General features: G+C 38.7%; 1 non-coding gene across 1 annotated transcript; it reads left to right on the top strand.

Annotated features, from left to right (window-relative positions):
* Nucleotides 1–11804: 11804 nt before the first annotated feature.
* LOC127109857 (small nucleolar RNA R71) lies at nt 11805–11911 on the top strand. The gene has a single exon (XR_007797105.1). It is a non-coding gene; the product is annotated as a small nucleolar RNA R71 (small nucleolar RNA).
* Nucleotides 11912–17291: the final 5380 nt, after the last annotated feature.

The following is a 17291-nucleotide window of genomic DNA, read 5'->3' as shown; positions in this document are numbered from 1 at the left end:
TTATCCTTTAGTTGGGACAATGAGTACCAGGACTTAAGGATTAAGCCTCCAAGCACCGCCGCTTCATCTTCTCTATAACTTCAAACTGTTCTCACCATGAAGTAGGCCTTGCAAATCGAGGAACTTCCGCAAACACAGAATATAGCCCTGTGGAGGATGTATCTAAAATTCTGCACAAACATCAAATGCAACATAAATTTACCAACTCTGTCATATGCCATGAAAAGCTTGAGCAAGGACTAAGAAGCTTACCATTTGTTATGACGTGAGATGCCTCAAACCAGTATGCAATCGAGCGTTGTAGTCGGCACCGATCCTGCAACATTGCCAAAAATTTGCATCAGTTAACACTGCTACATCATAACCAATGGAAGATCATGATGCACAGGCTTCAACATACATAACCCAACTGTTACTCAAACAAGTCAATTTCATCACTTCAACACAAAATCACAGCATTAACACGAAAAATCAAAGCCAAACTTGACCAAAGGCCTGCACTCGACGTAAAGCAACACCGAACCTCAATGCATTGCAAAGACACCTCTCCATTCATTTGCTCGCGTTTCACTGCAGTAAAAAGATACGTTAACTCAGCAAGGTGGTAAAAATTCCACCAGTAATCCAAAAAAGGAATTGAGACAAATTCAAAGCAAGAAAGCGTAGGATCGTATTACCTATTCAGATTGAGTACCAAATTGAGGCAAACAAACTGAGCACCTTAAAGCACTCCTAAGAGCATACCCTTTTGATTACCACAAGCCAATCTGAAACCCTAGTAAGCTGAATATAAAAGGCGTGCGTCCACTGTTTACGAAGACGAGAGAAGTTCTGCAAAACAACAAAAAATCAGCCAAAAAACCCTAAGAGTCATTGGAGACGGTGAGAAGAAACTCTAAACCCTAATCAATGAAAAAGGAGAAAGAGGAGTAAGGAATCCATTACCTGTTGCACTCGCCTCCAAAGTGTCCCTATCTGGTAGATTTTTCACCTCTTTATCATTTTCCTTTTCAAATCCACAAATGTTTGTATAGTGCTTTTATGCGTCTGATTCACTTCTCTACAAAGGATTTGTTCCTTCTTGTTTCTTTGGTGGTTAGGGTTGTTTCTTTTGTTGTTTAAGAGTTCGTTGACTTTGGCGATGATTGCTTGCCTCTGCGTTGCCTGTAGTGATGAGTTTGGTCTTAGGTTAGGAGTAATGGTTTAGGTTAATCTGTGAGTTTGTTTTGTGTCGAGTGAGGGAGGAGATGAATGTCTCAAGCAGAGAAGAGGATTTGAGGCGGATGTGATTATTCTCACCGTCTGTTGGTGTTTTATTTGGATCTCATCAAGGCTTCAAGGCCATTAATGACGTTACCTTTCCCAAATCCCAAAGCTGGCTACTTTGTTCGACGCTCCCTCTGCATTATCGTTTGTCCGAGTTCCCAGGTGACGACTGGTTTGGGGAATGTCTTCATTTCCCCACGTGTTCCCTTGCAGAAGGAGAAAAGACCTCTTGGATCCGGTTTAGAGTTGTGGCTAACCCGAACCGGAGTATGCCCATTTGGGCTTCCTTTTCTCGGCCCTTTTCTTTTCTTTTTTGGTGATATGCGCCCTACTGGGCCTCATGAACCTTTGAGGCCCATCTGCTTTGGGGAAGCCATCTTGTTTACCTTAGCATGTTTATTTTCTTTTCTTTCTTTCTTAAAAAAACCAGATAAATTCTTATTTGATTTAAGTGAATTTTTATTTGTCAATTAAATATTTGTTATCATCATTGTTAATAATTCATATTTTATTATACAATAATTACTATTTAATTAATTAATATTTACTTCTTACCATTTATTATTTAATATAACTTAGGAAATTATTCATTATTCTTGGGATTTATGTGAATTATTATATTTGTGCTTCGTTTATTCATTTGTGCAAATTGTTGGTTTTGTGTGTGTGGTTTGTTCTTATCATGATAGGGCATTTCAATTTCGTTGATCAAAACACAATTCAAACCAAGAAAATAAATCACCTAATTCTCGATTCAATGTCGAGTCCCCATTTCCATACCCTTGTAAGTCGATTGCTTTTAAGCATCGCCATCAACCTCACATGGCTTACTCTTGGGCCTTCTTACAATGAGCTTTTAAACAACATCAACTTAACTTTAAATAATTTCATACCTCTGTACTTTAATTGTTTTAATCTAATATTCAAATCATTTTCTAAATAAAACGTGAAGAAAAAGATTACCTGGATGGAATGTCCAGTCATAATCCCGAATATTAGGCTCAAGCTGTAAGAGCTTGTAAGCCATAAATATTCGTCTTCTCTCCAAAATAGTTATGAATATCTAAACCATTTTCTTAATAAAGTTGGAAGAAAAAGATTACCTGGATGGAATGTCCAGTCGTAATCCTGAATATTAGGCTCAAGCTGTAAGAGCTTGCAAGCCGTAAATATTCGTCTTCTCTTTAACACTCCAAATATTCAAACCATTTTCTTAATAAAGTTGGAAGAAAAAGATTACCTGGATGGAATGTCCAGTCGTAATCCCGAATATTAGGCTTAAGCTGTAAGAGCTTGCAAGCCGTAAATATTCGTCTTCTCTTTAACACTCCAAATATTCAAATCTTTTTCTTAATATGGTTGGAAGAAAAGATTACCTGGATGGAATATCCAGTCGTAATCCTGAATATTAGGCTCAAGCTGTAAGAGCTTGTAAGCCATAAATATTCGTCTTCCCTCCAAAACATTCGTAAATATTCGAGTTAATTTCTTAGCAATATTGGAAAGAAACAGACTGCCTGGGTGGAATGTCCAGATGTAGTCCCGAGTACTAAACCCAAGTTGTAAGAGCTTGCAAGTCATAAGTGCTCGTCTTTCAAACTCCAAAATACTTAATCCTTATTCAACACCGTTTTAATAACAATGGAAATGGAACATGGTGTATACCGTGCACTCCTGAGATTAAGATTCGAGGTGGATGCCTTGCCTATCTTAACTCTCGCCATCGTCTAAAATTGTCAATGCGGTTTCTTCAGACCCTTTCTCAATTAAACCTGAAAAATACTTAATCTTTATTAAACACTTTTGTCAATAAAGATGGAAATGGAACATGGTGTATACCATGCACTCCTGAGACTAGGATTCGAGATGGATATCTCGCTCATCCAAGTTCTCGCCATCACTCAAAATAAATCCAACCAATCAAACTCTTTCTCGCCGCCGTGCGATTAATCAAAAACCTTTCTCATAAACGAAAGACATATTGTCTTAACGTGATGCAAAACAATGTTTCGGCCACGATTGTTGAGTCGAGATAAGTGACGTTTTTCCGAATGTAGATTTATAAATCTGTTTGATGTGTGGTATGCGTTCACTCCTCATCTGTTTTGGGTAAAACAATGTTTTCATCGATTAATACAATATAGCTTTCGCTAAAATCGACCAACAAACAAACATTTTTCTATCCAGAACTACGTAAGCCTTGATTTCTCTATTGAGATACGTAGGAGCACGATTTGTAAATCTTGTCAGGCCCACTAATAAAAAACTTAGGTTTAGTCCTTCGTTAAAAAATCCAAAAACATCTCTTCTCATCCTTTCTTTCTTTCCCACCTAATAATTCGAAAAGCCTAATATTTCAACTAACACTAACGCACACAACTAACCTAATGGTTCCCGTTGAGTACAACGGACGTGAGGGGTGCTAATACCTTCCCCTTGCGTAATCGACTCCCGAACCTGGATATTGGTTGCGATGACCATATCTTATCCTTTCTTTTAGAGGTTTTATCGATATTTCCCCTTTCCTTTTTAGGAATAAATAAAGTTCGGTGGCGACTCTGTTCAGTCCATCATTTCGAGCGTGCGATCGCGCTTCGTTTAAAGTCGTATCCCCATTTTTTCGAGGTGCGACAGGTAGGATCCAACCCCACATGCTGAGTGTACTCCTGGATGGCATCTACATGATATGTCAGGGCACTCATCTGGTCTAAAAGCTTTGCCATCCCCTGATCATGCCAGTTTTTATAATCCTGCTGATCCCGCAGTATTTACTCGATCGCTTGCATCATTTTTGTTTGGCGCTCTTCCATTCTTTGGTTGTGTCACAGCATCTCGGCGTAGATGTTTTCCATGGAGGAGGGTCTTTGCTCGCTTCTTCGCTATCCTCGGGAAGATGTCTCTGCAGCATTCTCTTGAGGTGGTTGAGGCATGCCTCAGTCAAGATCCTCCTCGACTTCATCTGCTCCATTACCAGGATTTCCTCCATTTGCCTCGGGGGCATCCAGATCAAAAATCCAATTCGCCATATCTTTCGGATCTGTGTGGTTCCTGTTGGGCATGATGATGCTTCAAACTACCTTATTTCTAACAACAGGATGGTATTTCTCGTTGTCTCTTGCTTTGATCAGATGTGAAGCAAGACAATAGTCGATGTCGAGGAATTCGGTTGGCAAAGCAGGCAAGTTGGCAAGCCTATCTCCCAGATTCAAGCCTAATGCTATAGAGGTGATGATTTCCCCAAAATAAAACGCATGGCTGCCTCTCATGCATGCATCCTGGATGTTGGCTAGTAGGAAAGGAGTGACATTGAATGCAATTGGGGCAAACACATAGTGAAGAAGGAAAAGTTCCTTGGAGTTTACCTTATGATTGCTGACTCTTCCAAAAACTGTGTGCCCTAGGACTCAGTGGAAATATCTAATGGCGGGGTTATAAATATATGTTACGTTAAGCGTATCCCAGTTCGTGGCGTTCATGTTGGTGAGGTTGTGCCAAACTTGAAATGCTATCTCTGACCATCCGTCAGGGATACAGCAGTGAATTCCTTCTCCATGTCAGAAACCAAGCATTCGCGCTATCTGGGTTTGATTTAGGGAATACTCGGTGCCGAACATTCTAAATATGGCGACTCCAGTGAGATACTGAGTTGCGCCAGGGGGTGTGATATAGGAGTAGGAACTCAGAAATTCCAGAGTCAACGCTTCGTAGGTTGGCTGCAGTGTGGTACACAGTTGCGTCAAGCTGGAGTTTGTCAGCATCCACTTCACGCCCTCCAAAATTCCTAACTCCATCAGGAATTCAATATCCACATACCTCGTGGCTTGGACTGAGCGTTGGTAGAACTTAAGGTAGTTGTCTCTTTGGAGTTCGTCGGCTTCTCCGTTTCTGAATACGATGGTTGAGAGGTCAGGCGTAGCTCTTTCTTGACGGGCCATTGATAAGGTTTATGAAACTTTTGGTGTTGGTGGGTGAGATGGAATATTGTGAGTTACAAGCTTGAAAAAAACGTAACGGATTAAATAATGGAGAGCAGAATGTTATGAGTATGGTGATCGATGAGGAAGAAGAGAGGAAAAACGCCTGCATTTATAGGCAAGCTCTCTGGAGTTTGTGACAGTCGTCATAGGGATGTGACGGTCGTCATGCGCAACGGGTGCGTAACGGTCATCTGCAACGGTCAGATGCTCGTAATGGTCATTTGCATGCCGTGTGACGATCGTGGTGGATCCGTGACGGTCGTCACGTTTGTGAGATGGGCGTCACACTATATGTGACGGTCGTCACACGCTGATTTTCAATTTTCTCATCAAAGGTTTGTAGCAGCTTTAATTATAGTAGCATATGATAACAGTATAATATGATAACTGAGCAATTGAATTTAAAAGCATAAATAAATGAATAGCAATTGAATTAATAGATTGAAATTAAATGTAACATAGGAAAAAAAATAAAAATAATAATAACGATAACAGAGCATTAAAGAAAAGTAATAAAATAAATGAACAAAGGTAATAAAATAAATGTGCTCCCTCCCCACACAAAACAAAGCAGTGTCCTCATTGCTTAGTGCGAGTAGGAGAAATCAGTGGTCAGTAGTATTAGCCACGGTTTTGTCCCAATGCAGCTACAACCTGGTTCAGGTGATGAAACTGCTCGACGGCTATATCCATCAGACTTAAGATATCAAAGCGCATGATCTTTATCTCTTCTTTCACAATTGTGATGTCAGCTTGGAAATCATTCAGACGTGTCAGAAGCATGGCAAGATTATCAGCATATGATGGAGGAACCGGTTCATCAATGTTATAGTAGTTGGGAGGTGTTCCAGAGTCAGATTCTTCCACATGGATAGGGTCATTGATATACTCATATTTAGGCGGTGTCTCGGGAGGTGAAGGTGGATCAATAGGGTGTTCATCTAAGTCATAAAGCCAGTTATTGTGGTTATGAACACTCGTTCTCTCATGGTTAGGCAAGGTAAATAGTCGGGTCACTTTGTTATTGATTAGATAATCAAAAGTATCTGACCCAAGGTTGCCTATGATTCTACGGTTAAGGCAAAATTCGATATCCATGGGTCGGATGTTTCCAAATGGTACATGCTCGTAAAGTGGGCGTCTAAGTCTGATGGCGTATGCTATTATGGTTACTAGGCCACCTATTATTATTGGGGTACGATTGTTCTTATCAAGGTGAACAAATATTTCCATCATGAATGCACGATATTGACATGTCGACCTTGATCGACACATAACAAGATGAAAAGTTCATCGCGGGACACTATGGTGTTGTTCTCTTCCTTACCAAACAGGGTGTGGGCTAGTATTTTATGGAAGTAGCGGATAGCAGGGTTATGGATCATTTGTGAGTGCATCTCATTCGGGTTTGGGGTTGACTCTCCAGTTAAGCTACCCTAAAAGTCATCTAGGTCGATGTCATCGATTAGTTCCTCTTGGCGGGTAGTAAAAACGAAAGGGCCACTAGGGAGTCCTAGGAGGTCAGCAAGGTGTCGACGGCTATAGGTGAAGTCCATGCTAAACAACCTAAAGGATATCAACCCTTTGTTAAGTCCATAACCATGCTCGGGGTTGTAAACCAGGGAGCTAAGGAATTCTAAGGTTAGTTCACAGTAAGTGACAAACCGTCTCGTAATAGTTGCATTCTCCCACCCTAGCTGGTTAAACATAATGAGGATGCTATCTCGGATACCTAACTTATCCATGGTAGGTTCATCATAATATATGGTCAATTCCATATCCTTCCGAGCTAGATAATCATACCGCCTTCTCTGAACTCTGCCTCTGAAAACTGTATCGACTTGTTGCATGATGAAAGTAAGTAACTAACTAGTTAGTAATTTTCCTGCTTATCAGTGTCCAAAATGTCTAAGTTAGTAACTAGAAGCAACAAGAATGACTGCAAAGAATCAAGAAGAGGGGAGCAAAAAATAAAGGAGAAAATCAAAGAAGGAAAATAGTTTATAACAAAGATAACAAAAAAAGAGAGGAAAAAGGGTGGGTTGTCTCCCACTAAGCACTTTGTTTAATGTCGTAAGTTCGACAGTAGCGTCGTGGTGTACTAGGTTTGGGGTTGAGCAGGCAGCTCTATGAGTCTGAGACTGTTCGAATAGTCTTTATTTTCAATGTTATGATAATGCTTTAATTGCTGCCCGTTTACTATAAAAGGTTCACTATTCCTACCTTTTATTTCTATCGCACCGCTTTTGACTTTGGTGATCTCGAAAGGGCCGGACCACCTAGATTTAAGTTTTCCTGGAAAAAGCTTAAGTCTTGAATTGAATAGTAGCACTATGTCGCCGACATTAAACTCCTTCCTAGAAATGCGTTTGTCATGTCATCTTTTGGTTCGCTCTTTGTATATCCTGGCATTCTCGTAGGCGTTCAGTCTCAGCTCTTCTAATTCTTGAATGTCCATAATTCGTTTCTCGCCTGCGGAAGTATAGTTTATATTTAGGGTCTTAATTGCCGAATATGCTTTGTGTTCTAATTCCACAGGGAGATGACATGATTTACCATAGACTAGTTTAAAGGGTGTGGTTCCTATTGGGGTTTTGTAAGCCGTCCTATAGGCCCACAGAGCTTCGTTTAGTTTAGATGACCAGTCTTTTCTGGATATTCCTACAGTCTTCTCTAGAATTTGTTTTATTTCTCGATTCTAGACTTCGACTTGCCCTCTATTTTGTGGGTGCTAAGGTGTTGCTACACGGTGTCGAACTCCATACTTCAGAAGAAGTTTTCCAAATATATTCGATATGAAATGGGAGCCAGCGTCACTAACTACTAATTTTGGCACACCGAATCTAGGAAAGATGATGTTCTTGAATAACTTAATCACTACTCGTGTGTCATTTGTCGGAGAGGCTACAACCTCGATCCATTTTGAAACATAGTCGACAACAACGAGTATGTACTTATTACCAAAAGAAGAGGGGAATGGTCCCATGAAGTCAATCCCCCATACATCGAAGACTTCTACTTCTAAGATTCCTGTTTGTGGCATTTCATCGCGTCTTGAGATGTTGCCAGTGCGTTGGCACCGGTCGCATTTTATAACCGCGTTATGGACATCTTTCCATAGAGTAGGCCAAAAGAGGCCCGATTGTATGATCTTAGTGCAGGTCTTTGAGGTACTTGCATGCCCTCCATAGGGAGCGGAATGGAAATGAGAGATTATATCATCTATTTCATCCTCAGGAACACATCGACGGAAAATACCGTCGGTACCTCTTTTGAAAAGCAGAGGTTCATCCCAGTAGTATTGTTTTAGATCGTGAAAGAATTTCTTCTTCTGTTGGTAAGATAGGTCCGGTGGAAGTATTCCTACAACTAGGTAGTTGACAAAATCAGCATACCATGGCAGAATTACATTCACATGTATTTCTTCCATGGATTCTTCTATTTCTGTATCGTTTAATGTTAGTTCAGACATATCGCTTTCCATTTGGGCTATGAGTCGTTCGTAAGGGAAATCATCATTAATTGGGATTTGTTTAGGTTTATTCCCTTCGATTCGTGATAAGTGGTCTGCTACTACGTTTTCAATACCTTTCTTATCTTTTATCTCTAATTCAAATTCTTGTAACAGCAGGATCCATCTTAAAAGTCTTGGTTTGGCATCCTTCTTACTTAGCAGACATCTAATAGCGGCGTGGTCGGTATAGATGATAATTTTCGCCCCTACTAGGTAGGAAAGGAATTTGTCCAAGGCGAACACAACGGCTAGAAGTTCCTTTCCAGTGGTGGCGTAGTTCATTTGGGCTGGATCTAGTGTTCTACTTGCATAGTAAATAGCATGAAGCTTCTTATCCTTTCTCTGTCCTAGTACTGCGCATACTGCGTAATCACTCGCATCACACATGATTTCAAAAGGTAATCTCCAGTCAGGTGGTTGCATTATGGGTGCGGTGATTAAAGATGTTTTTAGTTGGTTGAACGCTGTTAAACATTTTTCATCAAAGATGAAATCAGCGTCTTTCATTAATAAACCTGTAAGTGGCTTGGTAATTTTCGAGAAATCTTTAATGAAAAGTCGGTAGAAACTGGCGTGTCCTAAAAAGCTTCGTATTTCTCGTACGGTTTTCAGAGGTTGAAGGTTCTATATGATTTCGATCTTAGATTTGTCTACTTCAATTCCTCTGTCAGATACTACGTGACCTAACACGATTCCTTATTTAACCATGAAATGGCATTTCTCCCAATTTAAAACGAGGTTTACTATAGTCAATGCACATTCTACTTCCGGTCACAACTCTTTGTGCTATAGATTCGCCCTTCTCGTTCTTAACAACTGTAACACCCCCTTTCTTGGGTACTACATGAACGGGGATAACCCATTGACTATCAGAGATCGGGTATATGATTCTAGCATCTAGTAGTTTCTTTACTTCATCTTTGACTACCGTACTTAGGATTGGGTTGTTCCTTCTCTGGTGTTCTCTAGAGGTTTTACAATCTTCCTCCAGCATAATTCAATGCATATAGATAGAAGGACTTATTCCTTTTAGATCGGTGATGTTATATCCTAACGCAGTTGGATATTTCCTTAGGACATCTAGTAACTTCTCAGTTTCCATCTGTCCCAAGTCAGCGTTGACTATTACTGGTCTTTTCAGTTTAGTGTCTAGGAATTCGTATCTTAGGTTCTTTGGTAGTGCTTTTAATTCTAAGTCAGGTTTCTTTGGGCATGGCATGTGGTTAGGTGTAAGTGTTAAGCATTTGCTTAGACTTTCATTTTGGTATGGTTCATGCCAATTATCGTCTTCAAAGATTGGAGGGATTTGGATTTTCATTATATCAGAGTATGTGGTTTGTTACATCTCCATCTCTCTCACGCACTCGTCTATGACATCGAGTAGATAACAAGTGTCGTCTATAGCCGGGGCTTGTAAGAATTGGGTCAAGATGAATTCAAACTTTTCCTCTCCAACTTCGAATGTCAGCTTACCTCTCTTTACGTCTATTATGGCTTCGCCGGTAGCCAAGAATGGCCTTCCTAGTATGATATGTGTACTGGCATCTTCTTTGATGTCCATGATTATGAAGTCTGTAGGAATGTAAAATTGTCTTACACGTACTGGGACATTCTCTAGTATACCGACATAATATTTGATTGAGCAGTCAGGTAATTGAACAAACATCTTGGTCGGTCTTAATTCTCCCATATTGAGCCTTTTACAGATGGTTAAGGGCATTACACTAATGTTGGCTCCTATATCGCATAGAGCTTTGTCTATGACGAATTTTCTAATGACACAGGGTATGGAAAAACTACCTGGGTCTTTTAGTTTGGGAGGCATGTTATTCTGGATTATTGTGCTACACTCGGCAGTAAGTGTAACTGTTTCGTTATCCTCAATCTTTTTCTTATTGGATAGGATTTCCTTAAGAAATTTGGCATAGAAGGGCATTTGTGTGATGGCTACTGTAAAGGGTATCGTAATGTTTAGTTGCTTCAGAAGTTTAACAAATTTCCTAAATTGACTCGCAGTTTTAGAACTTTTGAGTCTTTGAGGATACGGAATGGGTGGTTTATAAGGAGGTGGAGGCACATAAGGTTTTTCTTTCTCTTCTGCCTCTCGGGTATTATCTTCTATTTCCTTTGGTTCATTCACCTGCTCGGGTGAGGTTTTATCTGCTTTTTGGAACATGGCAGGGTTTTGGAGTCTTGGATCTACGGGTCCGTCTATTTCTTTTCCACTCCTTAGTATAACAGAATTTGCATATCCTTTTGGATTAGGTTGCGGCTATCCAGGAAATGTTCCAGCTAGAGCGGCTGTAGATGCTTGATGTTGAGCCACTTGTGAAATCTATATTTCAAGCATTTTATTATGGGTGGCTAAGGCGTCTACTTTGTTGGCTAGTTGTTTAAGTTGCTCGCTCGTATGTATGTTTTGGTTCAAGAAGTCTTTGTTTGTCCGAGCTTGGGTAGCTATGAAGCTCTCCATCATTAATTCGAGATTTGACTTCCTAGGCATGTTAGGAGCATTATTAGCTGGCTTTTGATATCCAGGCGGAACAGTTGGTGCTTGGCCAGGTCCATACAGGGCGTTGTTATTCTTATACGAGAAATTAGGATGGTTTTTCCAACCTGGGTTGTAGGTATTCGAATATGGATTTCCTTGTGTGTAATTCAAATGATCGGTTGGGACTCCTGCTAATATTTGACATTCTTGTGCAGTGTGTCCAGGGTTTCCACATAACTCATAGTTTGGAGTTACAACAACCACGGTGGCTGCGGGTGGTATGGTCAAGTTATCTAATTTTTGAACAAGGGCATCTACCTTTGCATGAACATGGTCAAGGCTACTGATTTCGTACATTCCACCCTTTGTCTGGGACTTTTCCATTGGAGTTCTTTCACCTCCCCATTGGCAATGGTTTTAGGCCATGTTTTCAATGAGTTGATAGGCTTCATTGTATGGCTTATCCATAAGTGCACCGCCTGCGGCAGCATCTACTGTCAGTCTTGTGTTATACAGAAGCCCATTCTAAAATGTGTGAATGATCACCCAGTCTTCGAGACCGTGATATGGACATATCCTCATCATGTCCTTGTATCTCTCCCACGCTTCATAGAGAGATTCTACATCTTTTTGTCGAAAGTCGTTGATTTGAGCTCCCAGCATAGCAGTTTTGCTCGGCGGAAAATATCGGGATATGAAAACGTTCTTCAATTCTTCCCATGTCGTAACCGAGTTGGAGGGCAAGGATTGCAACCAAGCCCAAGCTCTGTCTCTTAGTGAGAAAGGGAAGAGGCGCAATCTTATCGCATCTTGAGATACACCATTCACCTTTACAGTTTCTGCGTACTGCACAAACTTGGTCAGGTGTTCGTTAGGATCGTCCGTAGGATTTCCAACAAATTGATGTTGTTGGACGGCTGATAATAGTGAGGGTTTCAGCTCGAAATCGTTTCGATTGATAGCTGGGGCAGCAATGCTGTTGTGAGGTTCTTGTTGGGACGGGGTTGCGTAGAATTTAAGAGGACGATTCTGTGGTCCTTCTTCAGCCATGGTTGGTTTTTCTTCTGGTTTAGGAGGATAGAAGATATCGGGAATATCGTACTTTTATTGATATTCATGTATTCGGCATCTTAAGTATAAGAAATGCTCTAATTCTGGGACTGGTGATGCTAAGTTATCGCCTTGTGAGCGAGTACTTGGCATACAATCGGGGAAATAAGGGAGAGTAAATTAGTTTTTATTTTTACCTTAGTCTATACCGTGCAACATAAAAAATCGCACTATTCGACTAAAACAGGTCCCCGGCAACGGCGCCAAAAACTTGATGCTTGCCATGACTATATATAAAATATAGTCTATCGGGTACTTGACTGCAAGTGCACAGTCCAGTCGCTTTAGTTTTAAAAGATAACGATCCCACAGGGACCTATGGTCAAACTAGTGTTACTAACGTCACTATGTTTAGCTAAGGGAATGATTAGTAGAAGTTCGGGTGCAGAATATTAAATCTAACGGAAATTTAGTTTTAAGAAAGAATTGATGGAAGGAATCAGTATGCAACGCATTAATTGTCAGGGATTCGATAAGTCACCGGTGAATAGTTTAAATGCCAAATATCTCTCAGTAGAAAATATTTATTTAAAAAGCTCTATCTCACACTCTCATGATTGTTGATTCGGCCTATAGCTTTAAGTCAGAATGTACGCTCTCGCTGTCCCATTTGAAGTTAAAATTACTTTTTGAAAATAAATAAGTTCTAATTGCTTTTAAAGTGCTCTCGCTGTTTTTAAACTCAATGCCTAATTTTTACTATCCAGCTCGAGCGTCACGCTCTCGCGATTGTTGGTTCTCACCTTAGTTAATTTCCCACTCTCGTGGCGAAATCGTATTAAATAGCTTCTCACGCTTTTATGATAAAGTTAATTAAATTTAAATTAAAAACCCCAGCCTAAAAGATTGTTTGAGAAAAAGAGTTTTCACCGATTATTATTAAATCCCATCTAATTAAATTGTTACATACCGATACCAGTAATTTAGCCGGACATGTTAAATAAAGCAAACACAGAGCATGAACAGATTAACATTGCGGTTGCAGCGGGGTATTCATTACCATTAGAGATATTAACTAAATCCAAGGCGAACCATACAAGTCGAGTCGCCACCGCACTTCTATTTATCCAAAGGAATGGTTAGAAAGCGAACAAAAACCTAAAAGTTTTATCGAATCAAAAACTAGTAAAAATGTCAGAGATCGGGGTAAGGGGGTTGGTTATGCAATGGGAAGGTCTTAAGCACCCAAAACATCCTAGGTACTCCTAGGGAGCCCTTTTCACATTTGTTGTAAGGTTGGTATTTTGTAAAAATTTGTTTGTGCAAACATGATTGAAGAGATGAGAAGAGAATATACAAGGTAATTACAATTTATGTTTAGATGGATAAACCCATTGTCTACGTACCATCTTAAAAAAGATTAGGATCAAAACCTTGTAGTTTGGGGTAAAAAATCTCAAAATGAGTTGGTGAATTTATTGGTCCAAAAGCCTTAAGGTCTTTTGTTATCCAAGGGAGAAAACTCAACCTAAAACCACAAATCCACCATGTGAGGATAGCTTCAACATGCTAGTGAGGGGTTAACCCTATAATAAGCATGGAAGACTCATTGTCCATCACTAAGGATATAGGTGAGTATTACATCTACCTCAAGGATAACTCAAACCTAATTGCTAAAGGTTATGAAAAGTTTTTATAAGAAAGTGGCCATTGAAACCACAAAAGCATTTGAATGAGTTATATTTACCAATGAAAAGTATTCACAAAATATGGTCAAAGTTGACTTAAAGATTCAATTCAAAATAAGTGTTATGAAAAGGAAGTTTGAAAATCAAAAGCATAAGGCTTAGGTTTCTAATGTTTGAAAACAAGTGTTAATGTTTGCACAAAAGTTTTGGCTTGGGTTAGAGTGGAGAGAAGAAGAAGAATGTCTAAAGTCCTAATCATACAAGAGATGAAGGGTAAGAAACAAGACCACAAATGGAGTTCCTCTCTTGAGATCATATTGATGATCCAAGTAGCTCCCATCCTTTGGAATATGCAAGCAAAATAAGTGTGAGCTCAAGCAATCAACATAATCAAACAAGCTCTTAGAAGATCCCCAATGGCTCTTGTATCTTTCACTTTGGATGAATGTGGCAATGGTTCTTCAATTTGGCTCAAATAGGATTCCCTAGCACAAAAGCACACACATCAAAAAGTTCTATGAAGTAAATCAAGGATGGACAATGGTGAGTTTAGAGATTTGGTCCTTCTAATCCATCTTCAACATTAAGGTCCTTTTTACTCCAATTTTGCATAGGGAATATCCTAGAAACTAAGTCCATTTGTCCATTTCTTTGCATTTGGTCCGCAACAATCAAAACAAAGCACAAGCACAATGATATATACACAATTATATGCTCAAGTGAGCAAAAGGAAAATTGCATTAACATAAACATGTGCTCGAATGAGCAAAGGAAAAAGCAAATGAATAATATGTACAAGAATAGTAAATTGCATAAATGTAAAGAGCAAGAAGTAAATGTTAATGGTTAATAGTCAGTGTTAGAGTTAGTGTGCCAAAAGGCAAATTTAGCGCTATGTTAAGCAATCGTAATTGGACTTATGTAGAAGTCACAACTATCTGAGGCCGGTCAATAATAATATAGGCAACAACACAAGTTAGAGGTCTTGATTAGTGAATCAAACTCCAACAACTTGCCATGCCAAAAAGAAGATGAGAAATGATCTTGTATTGATTTAGGTTCTTTGCATGATTTAGGAAGCAACCTATCCTTAATGCAACACCATTCACTTGATCCATGATCAAGATGAATTAGATTTGAATCAAGGAAGATTAAACCTCCATGTATCAATGCTAACCACCAATCTTTAACTCATTGATCAAAAAGAAGAAAGAAAGAAGAAGAAGAAGAAGAAGAAGATGAAGAATTAAAGTGCATTAATGGAAATGGTATGAGATAATCAACAAGCATTGACCAAAGATAGAGAAGATCAAGGTCAAATAATAGAAAACAGAAGCAAAATGAATATTAGAAGTCAAGACACAAATAAAATGTTTTTGGCATTTTTTTAATATCAAAATAAAACTTGAATTAAAATAATAAAAGAAAGGTCAAACTTCAAACTCACTTCAAATCAACTTTGAAAAGTCCAAGTGAATTATCCCAAGTTCAACATGGTCAAACAAAGTTTTACAAAAAATTTCAGCATTTTTAGAAGTCAGAAACTATTTTAAATCAATTAAAAATGCATAAAAATAACCTAATTGAACTAAAATCTCAAATAAATCTCAAATCAATTAATAAATTGATGAGAATATTTTTCATAGATCTATCATCATTCAAAGAGGTTAGAAAAATATTTTTGTATTTTTTGAATATCAAAAACCATTTTAAATGAATTAAAAATAACCAGAAAAAAAGAAAATTACTAAAAAATATCAAATGATAAAATAAAAACTATTAAAAATCATTTTTAGAAAGTAGAAATTAAAAGGAGAAGAATGAAATTTGTCCCATAATTTTTGGACCAATAATGAGAGAGATATGAATTTTTAAAATGAAATGGAATTAAAATAATAAAATGAAAATAAAATCAGAAAATAGAAATTGTGGAAAAACACGGAGCGTTGGATGAAGCTCATTAAATGAGCTGGCAGATCATATGGACTACATGCGCGCATCCACCATGCGCTTCAGTCAAATGAATCACACGTAGCCAACTAAAAAGTCATAACGTTGGGTGGATGAGATTAAATCTGGAAAAAACAATGGACGGTTCTGATCTGATCTGGAGACCAGACGGTGACCAGCACCACCGTCTTCTCCGGCCAACTTCCGGCCAAGTCAAAATTTGCAGAATCCAGGCATCAATCGAGAGCTGGGGTGATGTACATCACCTCTGTACCACTCAAATCCATTCTAGATCTTTATATTGAGAGAAATCAGAAGTGGAAAATCTGTGGTGTTCATATGAACTTCATGATTTTTGAAAATTGAAAGCACAACAATGTTGCCTCTATGCAGAGGACTTCAGATCACACAACAACAATGAAAATCAAGCACTATGCAAGCTGATTCGAAGCAAATAACAATTGAAGTAAACTTTTGATTTGCAAGGCTTTGAGTCGCAATTCTTGGATGCTTTTGCTTACAATTGACATTATAGATCAAGGAGAAGAGGTTTAGGAACTTTGAGATTTGAAAGTTGATCAATGAAACCAAAATTCAGATCTGAAAAATTTGAAGAAAAGTGGATTATTTCCTTTAGTGATGGCTGGGATTTCAGTTTAGCAGCAATTGGGGCGCCTTAAGGTTGAAAAAATGAAGAGCATATGAATGGTATTTATAGGAGAAAGCATCTGATATGCATGAACAAAATGCTTGCATGAATGGAAAGGGCCTCAATGCATGGGCCTGTATAGGCGCATGGAGGGCCCAATTCCAATTGGAATTGAAAGCTAATGCATGATGCAAGCAAAATGGACGTGCAGATTCAGCAGTAGCAGCTTATGCAAAGCAATTTAAATGATTTTCAAAAAATGCACTATAATATTCAAGTCTTCGAAAATGCCATGTTAAAAATAGGAACACCACCTCATGAGTAATGGTTGGAAAGCTTATTGAATAAGGATCATTTGTTATGTTGAACAAAACTCCACTTGAGCCTTGGAAATTGATGAAAATTGGACATGAAGTGTAGGGTGCAAAACATGCATATGTGAGATTTTCAAAATTGGCCAAAGTTCAAGCCCTTCTGTCTCAATGATGAAAGCTTCAAATGACAAAATCTTCAACATGAAAGTTGTAGATATTTTCAAGACAATGAATGTGGACTTAACTTTTGCATCATTTGGATTTTTGATGAAGAAGTTATGGGCACTTGAAGTTGGACTTTTGCACATTTCCATGCATTTGGTCCAAAGTGACTTATACTGTTTTACATTATCACATGTATTTCTTTTGAGATTTTGAAATTTTTCTCAACA

Source organism: Lathyrus oleraceus, chromosome 7 (genome assembly GCF_024323335.1).
Source record: "Lathyrus oleraceus cultivar Zhongwan6 chromosome 7, CAAS_Psat_ZW6_1.0, whole genome shotgun sequence".
Taxonomy (NCBI): domain Eukaryota; kingdom Viridiplantae; phylum Streptophyta; class Magnoliopsida; order Fabales; family Fabaceae; genus Lathyrus; species Lathyrus oleraceus.
The sequence above is the reverse complement of the archived record's forward strand: the minus strand, read 5'-3'. Positions and strand labels throughout refer to the sequence as shown.